Below are 14699 nucleotides of genomic sequence, written 5' to 3' on the forward strand. Positions count from 1 at the left end.
CATTTTGAAATACACTGAGAACTCCAGAGCATTCCCCAAAACAAAGGTGAAATCTCTAGCAAAAAGGCTTTACCAGAGCCTTACCCCATCTACAAAAAAGGCATTTATCCAACTCCACTCCCTCTAGCCTTCCTGTACCTAAGACAGAAGAAAAAAAGCTAAAAAAATTTGTGAAGGGTACAACCTATGGAACCCAAGACCAGTAAAAGGCTAAGATTAATCATATGATTATAGAATGTTTCCCCTCCCTCACACTTTACCACCACATTGGCAAGCCTCCAGTATAATAACAATGGATTGCTGCCGAAAGAGCTGCAAGGCTCTTTCTGCATAAGGAGGAGTTCTTAGGGAAGCTCAAAGACAATAAAGAAGACTACAGAAAGAACACTAGAGTAATTCGAAGGCTCTAGCTTCTGCAACTGTAGCAAACATTAAACACAGCTCAACTCCTAGCCAAATTAGCATTTGACCTCACACTAATGAGGTCTTTTACCTCATTTCATATTAACAAATATCTTGTAGCAGTATCAGCAGCAAGAAACAGAGCTCTCGAACACTGAGTGGGAAAGGAAAGGGTTTTGTATTACAGCCGGGAGCTGAGGAAATGGTATGTCCAAATTCAGCTCATCTAACAAAGGAAGCTTCTGCCTTTATGTAGACTTATACTCTAGCTATTACACGTGGAAGAATCTTAGGTTTATAGCTTTAGAAACCACGTATGAAAGGGTTTCGGTTTACAGCTTCAGGAATCACATATGAAAGGGTTTTGGTTCATAGTTTGAGGATTCACATGTGAAAAGTTTTCCGGTTTAATCTTGTTTTAAGTAAAAATAGTGCCTTCCGGAGAGTTTCCCCAAGACCAAGCCTGCCACCTACAGGAAGGTGAAACAGGAGGCGCCAGTTGGTCAGCCTTTTCTTCTATTGAAATGCAGTGTGATAGTCAAAGGGGAAGTTGATCTGAGATGCCTGGGTCTCCCTCTTCACCCCCTCCACTTTGAGAATCTCATCACTCCATATCAGTGAGAGGTCTCACTCTTATTCTCATTTTTCAGATCCTCTGAAGAAACGGATTAATGATTTATATAATACTTATGATATTATTTTTCTGGTCTTATTACAGCAGTAAAGGATTTCTTAGCCATTTAGAGGAACAAGGGGGGAAGCACGGGAATAGTAAATAAACACCCACTATTGTTATTACACTAATGAGGAGGGTTTTTAATCCTCCCAAGGCTGAGGACCAACCTTTAAACAAGGACTTAGGGTTGAATTTACGCCATACCTGCACAGGCACGTGTGCCAGTTTGGTTATATTTTTAACTGCATGACCCTGGCCGGTTATGTGCTGGCAGCAGTTGGTTAGTTTGAATTTTCCACAGACTCCTCCTTCAGCTGCTAGCAAATAATGTAGAGTCAGCTGGTTCTGATAAATCACATACTTCATTTGAGTTTCTTGTTGGGCTAAAAGGGACAGAGCTTTGCCTATTTCATTAGTGAGCATTTCCAAAACAGACTGCAACTGGATGATCCAGTTGAGCATGCAAATAGGGGTCTAGTATGCCCATGAGCCATCCTCCACCCATGTGGCCAGCCCATAATACTCAATAGTTCTCATTGGTGGCTACTCATTATCTGTCCAATCTTCTATTTTTAGGTCTCTTTTCTCCCTAGCAGAGTAGACTGAATAACATCTCACCTGTCTTAACAAATAATAGGAAGAAAGAGAGCTCAATGATGCCTATGACACAGCTACCTGTCCATCTCACGGATTACATACCTTATATTGAGTACCATTATATAAACAGTTTCCCTTCTGTGTCCCTGTACATTTATAAGAACTGTAGGACAAAAGAATGGCAGTAACTTATGTCTTACCTGGTGTCCATACTGAGGGCATTCTTTAAAATTAATATTCCTACTGTACAAGTCCAAATATCAAGAAGAACAAGTCCCACGATGAATTTCCTCATCCTTCGGCCATGAGCGGACCAGCCAGCTTCCGGGATGTGGCTGGAGCAAGGCTTGTTGTCCTTTTAAAGGTGAGTCTGCAGTCCTTGCCTTGGTCCAAGTCTCAGCTGCTGCTGGTTTTTACACAGCTGTGGTGAATTTAGGCTGGGATTCCCTCTACCTTCACAGCTGTGGGATTGGTCAGCATCAGGTCTCAGGTCCTTTCCATTGTGGCTTTAGAGGGGCTGTACTCCCATCCTTTATCCACACGTGATTACTTAGTGAAAAAGGGTGAACTGGGGAGGAAAAGGCTTACAGGATATTTGTTATTTATTTAGATTGAAGTATCCTGAGTGATTCTCCCTAGAGCTGGTAACTAGCTCTTAACTCAATCTCTCCCCACTCCCAAGGAGTTCCCAGGAGTGCCTAGAGTAGGAAAGGGGGCCTATAAGACTTCATAAGGGAATATCCTGTTTTCCTAAAGGGGGTGGCTCTAATTTTGAATAACACCAAGGGAAGTACCTGCACCCACTTTAATCTTGTTTCCTGACACACTTTCCCTAAGCTGTTTTTGATGGTCTGGTTCATTCTTTCCACTTTTCCAGAACTCTGAGGTCAGTAGGCAGCATGCAGTTTCCAGGTGATACCCAAGGCCATTGTTGTTTTCCAGATTAAATCCACCACAAATGCTGGTCCATTGTCTGATCCAGGAGTCCCCAAACTTTTTACACAGGGGACCAGTTCGCTGTCCCTCAGGCCATTGGAGGGCCACCACATACTGTGCTCCTCTCACTGACCACCAATGAAAGAGGTGCCCCTTCCTGAACGGGGGGTGGATAAATGGCCTCAGGGGGCCGCATGCGGCCCGCAGGCCAGGCCGTAGTTTGGGGACGCCTGGTCTGATCCAATGCATAGTGGCAGTCCAAACCTAGGGATAAGATCTTGAAGCAGCACATGGGTTACTTCATGGGCCTTTTCAGTCCTAGCCTGGAAGGTCTCTACCCACCCAGAGCATGTGCACACCAGAACTAACAAATATTTATGTCCCCCACACTTGGGCATTTTAGTAAAGTCTACCTGGAGGTCTTCAAATGGAGCTGCTCCATAAGCTTGAATGCAGGGAGAATAGGTGGTAACCTGCCTCGCATTGTGTTGCCAACATGTAATGCATCGCTGTGCCACAGTTTTGGTCAAGGCTGATAAGTGTGAGATGTAAAAGTACGGGCCCAATGTCTTTTCAAGTGACTCTTGACCTAAATGAGTGGTATCATTTACAGCTAGTACAACCACTGCACATAGCAGGCCCTGGTATTTGGTCAGCCTAACATTTGATAACCAATGATGCCCTCCGGTATTCATTAGAGTCACTATTGCGTGGGGTGCCTTGATATTTAAATTCTTCCCAGAGTTGAGGCTAGAATCTTCTATTTCCACTTTTATTTTCTTTTTTTTTTTTTCTAACAGCATGAAAAGGCTGTGTTAAATTGGCTAGCCCTAAAGCCAAGGCTGACAGAAGTTTCATTTTTAGCTCCTGCCCCATTCAAAGAGTGTCTTGTCTTTTTTCCTCCCCACTTTGTCACTTTGTGTAAGGGTTTGGCCAGTACTGCGAAGTTTGGAAATCCACAATTTACAAAACCCATGGCCCCCAGGAGCTCTCTCACCTGCCTTTTAATCTCAGGTTCTGTCACTTTGCAAGCAGCTTGCTTCCTTTCTGCTTCTAGGCTGCGTTCCCCCTTCCGGATGGTGAGCCTCAGATATTGCATTTGCTTTTTGGCAAATCTGAGCTTTCCTTTTAGACACTTTATACTCATGGTCCTCCATGAGTAAGGCATTTGTTTGTGCACCCGACTGCCATGGGGTGTCCTAATAGAAGGTCATCAGCATGGCCGGGCGCGGTGGCTCAAGCCTGTAATCCCAGCACTTTGGGAGGCTGACGTGGGTGGATCACGAGGTCAAGAGATCGAAACCATTCTGGTCAACATGGTGAAATCCTGTCTCTACTAAAAATACTAAAAATTAGCTGGGCATGGTGGTGTGTGCCTGGAAGCCCAGCTACTACTCAGGAGGCTGAGGCAGGAGAATTGCTTGAACCCAGGAGGTGGAGGTTGCGGTGAGCCGAGATCGTGCCATTGCACTCCAGCCTGGGTAACAAGAGTAAAACTCCATCTCAGAAAAAAAAAAAAAAGAAGGTCATCAGCATATAGGGGCAGCATGCAAGCAAGAAGCTTCTAGGGTGCAGTTATGGGCTGATGCCTCCCCAAGGATGATGAGAGAGTTTCTGAAGCCCTGGGAAGCTGGGTCCTGGTGTACTGAGTGGTTACACCTGCTTCTGGGTTTCTCCTATTGAAATGCAAATAGTTTCTGACTTTCAAAACCAGCCTGATGCTAAAGACGTATTCTTTAAGTTTAGTTAAGTGAACTAACTATTCTGCTGGCAATAATTTTAACTTCGTGCACAAGGTGGGTGCAAAGTCACGCAAGCCCCGTACTGGCCTGGGTGGAAATACCAGTCTCCAGTCCCAGACTAGGAAAGTCTTTACCCTCTATTCTGAGGGACAATGAGAGCCTGTATGACCCCTGACTGAGGCAGTCTTAGCTGCAGAGTGTCTTATTTATTATTGAATAGGATGGCCATAGCTCTCAATTTGCACGAGTTTTGCTGGAGAAGGGGGGCAGGGGTGGTCTATTAAGTACAAGAAAGTCTGTTCTCTTAACACCTTAATAGCTCCAACAACATTGGTTTTGTTTCTTTTGATGGGAGGTTACAGGGCTGTCATCTAGACCATGGGCTCTTTGGGGGCATATGAGTTCAGCCCCCTTCTCTTTTAGTCCAGTGGCCCTTCCATTAGATTGAACAGAGCCCCTTCACTTTCACCTGGATCCTCCTGCTTAGGATTGCCCTGTTCTCCAGTTAACAGTGGACATATGTTCTTCCAATGTCCTATTTTTCGACAAAATGCACACAGGCGCGGGTGGGCAGACTGTGGGGCTTTCCAGGAACCTCCCTTTTTCCACACTCTTGGAGGCGTTTCTCTCTCTCATAGAAGCAGCTATCAAGTCGGCCTTCCGTTGAGCCTGACATTCCTTTTCCCTACGATCTTTCCCTCTGGCTTACCACCTCTCAGTTCACAAACACTTGGTAAGCTATTTCCAATAACTGTGAAGTATTCATGCATGCAAATCCTACCTGTTTCTGCCACTGAATTTGCCCCAACCTTGGGAGTCCATGTTTCTCGGCGGCGAGGGGGATGGTGGTTTCTACCAGTCTGTCCCTTGGCAACTGACACAGTTGCTATCTGCTCTCTTAGCCACTTTGGAGGGTTTAAAACTAACTGCAACCACAAGTTTATGTATGGAAATTGATCAAGGTGCTCTAGCTTGCCGTAAATAACCTCATGCCTTACTTTGGAGATGAGGGACCTGTCTAGGGTCCCCTCTGTGGGCCAACTTACCCTAAATGCTGGCCAATTTTCTCTACATAAAGCCCTTAATTTCTCTGGTGTCATAGTTACTTTATAATTCCCACTAAATCCCTTCTTGAAATTCTTCAGCATGGTCTCTAAAGGGGTGGGCCTGCTATGGGAGTGACCCATATTAACACTTCAAAGAAACAATTCCCACAGTTAGGAGAGTGTTAATTCACTCGAAGCAGTTCCCACCCAGCAAGACCAGTACAGAGCACTCTCCAATTTACATTCACCTCAATCCTTTCACAATGCCCAGAGGCTTCTTCACTCAACCTCTGTGGCTGTCTTTAATTCTTACAAATTGCTTGACGCATGAGGCCCCTCCTAATGGGCCCGACACCTTTCAAGACTGATGAGTCTGGTTGGACACATCTACACACACAGACACACATACAATCGCTCTCCCTCCAATTCAAAACCATAAGCAAAAAGCTTCCAAGGTTACAGACAGAAAGAGAAAGAGAGAGAAAGAGAGAGACAGAGAGAGAGAGAGAGAGAGCTACGTACAAAAGTGCAGAATCTGGCACCCGTGGGTGATCAGACCACGCTTCCACCCAAAATGCGGTGGGCTACTTTCCCAGGTTCAAGCTTACCAGATTCAGGGGTCTGGACATCTCAAATACCTGTTCTTTCTTGGTGGAGCCACTGGGTGGATCCACACTGCAGAGCCTCCTTGCTCCACTCTGGCGAGGCTTTTCCACCAGACAAATACCTGCCCCGGAGCGTGCTCAGGATGCGTCGCCCCAGTGAGTAGGAGGCCTCCTGCAGGGATGCTCCACAGGGCTAGGCAAACCACCTGAGAGACTTATTCCCACCATCTGCCAGTCGAAACTCACTTGCCGGCCTATGCACAAAAAAATGTAGCGGGATTGGCCGCGAGAAACAGAGCTCTCGAACACTGATTGGGAAAGGAAAGTCTTTTTTGTTACAGCCGGGAGCTGAGGAAATGGTATGTCCAAATTCAGCTCATCTAACAAAGAAAGGTTCTGCCTTTATATAGGCTTATATTCTAGATATTACACATGGAAGAATCTTAGGTATATAGCTTTAGAAATCACGTATGAAAGGGTTTCGGTTTACAGCTTCAGGAATCGCATATGAAAGGGTTTTGGTTCATAGTTTGAGGACTCACATGTGAAAAGGTTTCGGTTTACAGTTTCAGGAATCATATATGACAGGGTTCTGGTTCACAGTTTTAGGACTCACATGTGAAAAGTTTTCTGGTTTGATCTTGTTTTAAGTAAAAATAGTGCCTTCTGGAGAGTTTCCCCAAGACCAAGCCTGCCACCTACAGGAAGGTGAAACAGGAGGTGCCAGTTGGTCAGCCTTTTCTTCTATTGAAATGCAGTGTGATAGTCAAAGGGGAAGTTGATCTGAGATGCCTGGGTCTCCCTCTTCAACCTCATGCCCTAATTTCAGGGGGGAAAAAAAAAATTTAAAGCATGCTAAAAAGCAAGAAAAAGCACAGTGTAAAGAGATAAAGCAAGATGACACAGTTTTTTTAATTACCAGACAGAAAATTTTAAATAACTATAATTAATACATTAAGAGCTCTACTGGAAAAAGTAGACAACATGTAAAAATAAATGGGTAATGTAAGCAGAGAGATGGAAAATCTAAAAAAGATTAAGAAATGCTAGGAAATACACTGTAAGAGAAATGTAGAATATTTGTGATGGGCTCATTGGTAGACAGTATTTGGAATACCAGGACAAAAGAGAACAAAGCAGAAGAAATCTTTGAAGTAATAATGGCTGATAATTTTCCAAAATTAATGGCAGACACCAAACCACAGATCCAGGAATCTCAGCAAACACCAAGCAGGAGGTCTCCTGAGCCTAGGAGGCCGAGGCTGCAGTGAGCCAGGATCATGCCACTGCACTCCATCTGGGGTGACAGAGCAAGACCCAAACTCAAAAAAAAAAAAAAAAAAAAATTACAGTAGACTTTTTGTCACGAGCCATGAAAGAAACAAGGAAAGAATGAAGTGAAATATTTAAAGTGCTGAAAGAAAAAGTCAACTAGGGTGATTGATTTCATATGTATATACATTTGACAAAACCCTTGGAACTGTACCTTAAGATTTGTGCATTTTATTTTATGTAAATTTTAATGCTTTTATAAAGTTTGGGGTTTTTGTTTTGTTTTGTTTTGTTTTGTTTGAGACAGAGTTTCGCTCTTGTTACCCAGGCTGGAGTGCAATGGCGTGATCTCGGCTCAGCGCAACCTCCGCCTCCTGGGTTCAGGCAATTCTCCTGCCTCAGCCTCCTGAGTAGCTGGGATTCCAGGCATGCACCACCATGCCCAGCTACTTTTTTGTATTCTTAGTAGAGACAGGGTTTCAATATACTAAAGTCAGCTATCAAAGAAGGACCTGGGGCTTTTTTTTAAAATAAGTAGGTCTGGGAGATGCTCACGCCTGTAACCCCAACAATTTCGGAGGCCAAGGCAGGCAGATCACTTGAGGCCAGGAGTTTGAGACCAGCCTGGCCAAGACGGCAAAACCTGTCTCTACTGAAAAATATACAAAAATTAGCTGGGTGTGGTGGTGCATGCTGGTAATCCCAGCTACTCAGGTGGCTGAGGCACAAGAATCCCTTGAACCTAGGAGGTGGAGGTTGCAGTGAGCCAAGATCGTACCCCTACACTCCAGCCTGGACGACAGAGCAAGACTCTGTCTCAAAAACTAAAAATAAAAATGAGTAAAGCAGCCAGTCTTGGTGGTACATGCCTGTAGTTCCAGTTACTAAGGAGGCTGAGGTGGGAGGAGCACTTTAGTCTAGGAGTTCTGGGCTGTAGTGCGCAATACCGATGGGGTGTCTGCACTAAGTTCAGCCTCAATGTGGTAACCTCCCACGAGTGGGGAACCACTAGGTTGCCTAAGGACGGGTGAACCGGCCCAGGTTGGAAATGGAGCAGGTCAAAACTCCCATGCTGATCAGTAGTGGGATCCCGCCTGTGAATAGCCACTGCACTCCAGCCTGTGCAACATAGCAAGACCCTATGTCTTAAAAATAAATAAATAAATAACTACAAAAAAAAATGAGTAAAGCGGCTGGGTGCAGTGGCTCAAGCCTATAATCCCACCAGTTTGGGAGGCTGAGATGGGAGGATCCCTTGAGCCCAGGAGTTCAAAGCTGCAGTGAGCCATGAGGGTGACATTGCACTCCACCAGGATGACAGAGGGAGACCTTGTCTCAAAAAATAAAAAATAAAAATAGAAGATGAGTAAAGCATAGTCCTTATCCCTCATGACTTAAAACCCATTAGAGATAGTAATGGGGTGAGGAGGAATGATTAGTATAGGGTGGTGAGTGGCCCAAGAGAAATAGAAACAAGGCATTAGAAAAAAAAAAAAGAAACAAGGCATTAGGAGGACAAAAGGATATGCCTCCGACATTCCTGCAAGGCCAGGGAAGGTCGTTAGAGTAAGTGACATGGGGGCTAAGGCCTAGAGAATAAGTGGGAGATAACAAGTGTCTTTTACTCTCTATCATATTGTTGTCTCCAGCTACCATTATATAAACCCCTGAAACACCTGAGGTGCACCGCTTCCTGAAAGGCCAGCCCGCTGGCCCCAGGAGACCACTGCTGTGTGGAGAGTCCTGGAAATCTCCCACTGGCTCAGGGTGAGGGAAGACAACCAGGCCAAGTGGGCTTTGGAACTGATTACTTTGCATCCTTGGGAATTTGACATTTCTTTCACTTTAAATTAGAGACCATAACAAATGTCTAAAATGTAGTCCAATTTTAATTTGTAATGTTTAACTATGATTCTTTTCCAGAAAGAACAAATTATATGCAGAAAAATTCAGGTGTCAGAAAGACTCAAATGTTTTACTTTGTTTTCACTTTGTTGGAGTTTTGTGTCCATTCACAAAGTAAGTCACATAGTCGTTGTCATTACTGTTTTCTAAAGGTCTGGTGAGTGCTGACTAAAATTGGGAAAATCAAAAATAAAGTCAACCAGCCAGGTACGGTGGCTTATGCCTATAATCCCCGCACTTTGGGAGGCCGAGGTGGGAGGTTCACCTGAGGTCAGGAGTTCGAGACTAGCCTGGCCAACATGGCAAAACCCTGTCTCTACTAAATACACAAAAATTAGCCAGGCATGGTGGTGGGTGCTTTTAATCCCAGCTACTTGGGAGGCTGAGGTAGGAGAATCACTTGAACTTGAGAGGCGGAGGTTGCGGTAAGCTGAGATTGCACAACTGCACTCAAGCCCAGGTGAAAGAGCAAAATTCTGTCTAAAATAAATAAATAAATAAATAAATAAATAAATAAATAAATAAGTCAACCATTTAAAAACAGCATTCTTCTGGGGATTGTTTCTCACCTCTTCCTCCTCTCTGCCGTTCCTCTCCCATTCACCTCCCTCTGTTCTACAGCGGCCCAGTCCTTGCAGCCCTGGTAGCCCAAGCAGGATTCATTTTCTGTGAAATTAGTGCTCCTTTAGCTTCAGGGAACCTTACTGCAAGGGCCTATTTCAAATCTCCGAAGGGACAACAGCTCAGACTTTGCAAAATCTGGTTCTGCCCTGGACCTATTTTGTGTGACATGAATTTTTTTTTTTTTTTTTTTTTTTTTTTTTTGAGATGGAGTTTCGCTCTTGTTACCCAGGCTGGAGTGCAATGGCGCGATCTCGGCTCACCGCAACCTCCGCCTCCTGGGTTCAGGCAATTCTCCTGCCTCAGCCTCCTGAGTAGCTGGGATTACAGGCACATGCCACCATGCCCAGCTAATTTTTTGTATTTTTAGTAGAGACGGGGTTTCGCCATGTTGACCAGGATGGTCTTGATCTCTTGACCTCGTGATCCACCCGCCTCGGCCTCCCAAAGTGCTGGGATTACAGGCATGAGCCACCGCGCCCGGCCTTTTTTTTTTTTTTTTTTTTTTTAAGACAGATTCTCACTCTGTCACCCAGACTGGAGTGCAGTGGTGCGTCACAGCTTACTGCACCTCGACCTACCAGGCTCAAGTGATCCTCTCACCTCAGCCTCCTGAGTAGCTGGGACCACAGGCCCACACCACCAGGCCTGGCTAATTATTAATTTTGTTATAGATACTGGGTCTCCCTGTGTTGCCCAGGATGGTCTCAAACTCTTAGACTCAAGTGATTCTCCTGCCTCACTCTCCCAAAGTGCTGGGATTACAGGCATGCACCACTGTACCTGGCTGAACATCTCGTAATCTGGGGTTGCTGGGTGTCTTTACAGCCACACTCCATAGTAACTCCCAGGCTTATCCAGAGGGCGACAATGAGGGAAGGGGTGGATCCAATCTTTTCTCTCTGGTTACCTTATAAATAAACCTACAGATCTGGTGAAGCTACTACTCCTTGGCTCTTAATAAACCTTAATAATCTTTGAACACAAAATTTTACATTTGAAGCCTAATGAAACTGATAACACCACTGCTTTTCACCTTGTGTGTTAATAGGGACACACAGAAGAACTACAAGTAATGACTCTCATTAAAGGAAGAACAAAACTAGCATTTATGGATTCTAACTAAATTTTGGCTTCCAATTTGATGTTTTTGCTTTTCACTAAAAATAGTGAACTTTTACATTAGAGAGGAAAAAATAAAATACCCAAATAATCAAAAGGGAATTGATGCAAGAGTAGCAACATGTTATGTTTCAGTTTCTGATTCTTCATGAACTATCCAGAGTTCCAGGAGACTTCAGAAACCTAGGTTCACAAGCAACACAGAATAAGATCAATAGTAAATGTGGGCGTGGTGTGGTGGCTCATGCCTGTAATCCCAGAACTCTGGGAGGACAAGGTGGATGGATCACTTGAGGTCAGGAGTTCAAGACCAGCCTTGTCAACATGGTGAAACCCCAATGTGATGAAACCCCATCTCTACTAAAAATACAAAAATTAGCCAGGCATGGTGGAATGTGCCTGTGATCCCTGCTACTTGGGTGGCTGAGGCATGAGAATCACTTGAACCTGGGAGGTGGAGGTTGCAGTGAGCCAAGATCATACCATTGCACTCTAGCCTGGACAACAGAATGAGACTCGTCTCAAAAAAAAAAAAAAAGTAAATGTGAATATGCTATGAAAAGGGTAAGCATTTCTTTAAAATATCAGTAGTTATGTATTATTATTGTTCTTGCTAATTTCATAATAAACAATAGCCCTTGGGACTAGGGTCTGTATGAATCACAAAATATTAAATACATAAAACTGAAAACTCTTAGCACCTTCAGTTTTGCCAGGGTCATGAATATCAGAAGTTTTTCATAAAAATCAAAAGCAAACCTACTTCCATGTGGCATGAATGGTTAAAACAACCAAAAAGACATTGTCTCCCAGTAGCATTTCACCTGAACCCTGTGTAGCACACTCACACAAAAATAAGGCTTAAGGCTTTATTTTCCTCCAAAACACTCCGAAAAATGCCTACAACTGCTTAGTTACTACTGAGGGAAGATGTCTCCTTCTATTTTGGTGGCCCTGCAGCTTTCTCTCCCTAATTAGAGCCTCCATATTGTCTGGCCATCTGCTTCTGGGCTTTGCCCAAGTTGTGGTGATGAAGGGGTATTTCATGATCTCATCCATTTGGTGGGAGGATAAATTCCATATTAGTCTGGTCAGGACAAAATGCCTTTGGAGAAAACACATAGACCCCATCTGGTGCTTCCTATGTAAGAGCTAAACATTCCCCCTGGCTACAGAGGTTCAGGTTTTCCTATTTGACCATCTCACAGCCACCTAGCATGAAGATACCATAGGCAGAGCATATTCTCTCTACTTTCTCAACGTCTGTCTCCTTCTACCTGTTGCTTGACAGAAATCTTTGTGTTTTCCCCGTAACTACCTGCTTTCTCTTAAATTGAGTCATTTTGGCTATTAGGTACAACTCTTTGGAGAACCACGAACATAGGCTAACATTTTGACCCCAACTTCTCATGTTTTTACATTCAGTCAAACACTCTGGTACACCGACTGCAAAGAAAATCTTCAACAGCTCCTCTCAGCCCCAGACATGCACATTCCTCCTCCTATCAAAAGGTGAGGTCTACTTTTCCACCACTGGGTCTGGGATGGCCTTACGGCTTGCTTTGACTAAAGGAACAGGGAGATAGTGACACTGTGCTATCTGTGCCTGGGCCTTAGAGGCCTGAGAGTGTCTGCATTTGCTATTTCGGGGCTGCCATGGAAAGAAGTACAGCATATCCTACTCAAGAGAGAGACCATGAAGACAGGTTCTGGAGGAGACATCATGTGGGAAGAGAGGCCACATGAAGGAAACCAAGGACTCCCAGCATACACATGAGCCCAGCTAATACCAAGAGAAGAGAGAGGCCCAGCCACCTCACAGTCTTTTGAGCCATCCTTGTTAGAGTGCCGAATGTGGCTGAGATCATCTCAGGTCCTCTGGTCTCAGCCAGCACCCTGTGGGGCAGAGGAAAGCTATTCCCATCAAGATGTACCCAAGTTCCTGACCTACAGATTTGTGAGCAATAAAACTTACTATAAGCCCCTAAGTTTTGGGGTAGTTTGTTATACAGCAGCAGGTAACTGACAGAAATACTGTGATAGACCATTGTAATCATGGCCCCCAAAGCAGGAGGCTGCCCTGTGTCTATGCTCCCTTGTAATGAGATATTGCCGTACCTCCCATTACAGGTCTCCACCTCTTGATGGGAGGTACAGTAATATCTCATTACAAGGGAATGACTGTGGCAGAAGAAACTGTGCAAGTCCCAGAATCTAGGCCACAGGAGGCCTTGCTGCTTCAGATCTCACACTTTTGGAACTTGAAGACCACCATGAGTGGAAGAAGCAAGACAGTCTAAATTAGTGGTGGGTGGAAGGCCACATGAAACAGGGTCACATGAAAACAAAGGGTCAATGTACCCTGCTGATACCAACTACATATGCCAGAAATATGAGGTCATCTTGAACCCTCTGCCAGTGGATCACTGTGGACACATCAGTAAGCCCAGGTAAGATCACTCACATTGTCAACCCATGTAATGATGAGAAATAACTGTTTTTGTTTTAAGCCACTAAGTTTAGGGGTGGCATTCTGCCTAGCAAAGGATAGTAGAAAAAAGAATCCATACCTATCTGGCTTCTGGCTGGTTTGTCTGGTCTGAGCTCCTCAGGCTTCGCCATGCCAACCACAAGCACCATGTAGCCTGACAATCCAAACACACCTTGTAGCCTGACAATTTACACCACCTCCTAGCTCCATTTGACTATTGGGAGTACAGAGCAATGGTCAGGCCCACAGGCTCTAGAATTGCACTGGCTAGAGTCAGTGAGGGCTCCATCACTGGCAAGACGAGCAAGCTAAGGCAAGTTTCCCTGTTGGTAAAATAGGGATAATAATGGTAAGGACCTCACTGGGTTGTTGTGAATAGTCAATGCGATAATCTACATAGAATGTACTCAATAAATGTTAGACAGCTCATTTTCCAAAGGCATGAGATGGGTTTTTATGGAAAGTCTTTGCAAGTTTTTAAATGAAGTCATATCCTTCAAAGATATTTTTATAAAATGAAACTGAGAATGAAAAGCCCACATTCTATAGCCCTCCAAACCTTCTTCAGGGAGTTGTCATGGTAGTACTGGAAGAATTATAGAGGAAATGCTATAGGGCATTTTTTACAGGATAGATCTGTAGGAGGGAATACTTCTAAATTATAATTTAAAATATTTTGGGGCAACATTTTAAGCTCCACTTTAACAAAGAAAATTGCTATTTTCAATTATTTCTTAAATGAGAATTGTTGAAACTTCCTGTCAATATGAAAATAAGCACCTAAATACTAGTTGTTTTTTATTATAATTTTAAAAAATAAAGATAGGGTCTTACTATGTTGCCCAGGCTGGTCTCAAGCTTCTAGGCCCAAGCAATTCTCCTGCATTGGCCTCCCAAAGAGCTGTGATTACGGGTGTGAGCTCACCATGCCTGTCCTTTGTTTTCTATTGATGTTGCACCCAGAAACATTGATAGAGTGAAGAAAGCACACAAAAATGGCACTACTGCTACATTTCTTAGGATAGAATGAGAGGTTTTCTTGAGGAGATATGGCAGTAGAAGCAGAGGGGAATTAAGCAGCTCTAAAAATTGAAAAATAATTACTAAGATTGAAAATTTGATTATAAGATACGTCTATGCATCTGAATTTATACACGAAGAATAACGGGCAGAATAAAGGTTTATGGTCCAATTTCTTGCATTATAATACAAAGAATGTCTTTTAATTAGTCAGGGGCTCTCACCTTAGCATTGCTTCATATAATCGAGATATCAACAAAATTG

The sequence above is a fragment of the Saimiri boliviensis genome, chromosome 15 (genome assembly GCF_048565385.1).
Source record: "Saimiri boliviensis isolate mSaiBol1 chromosome 15, mSaiBol1.pri, whole genome shotgun sequence".
NCBI lineage: Eukaryota > Metazoa > Chordata > Mammalia > Primates > Cebidae > Saimiri > Saimiri boliviensis.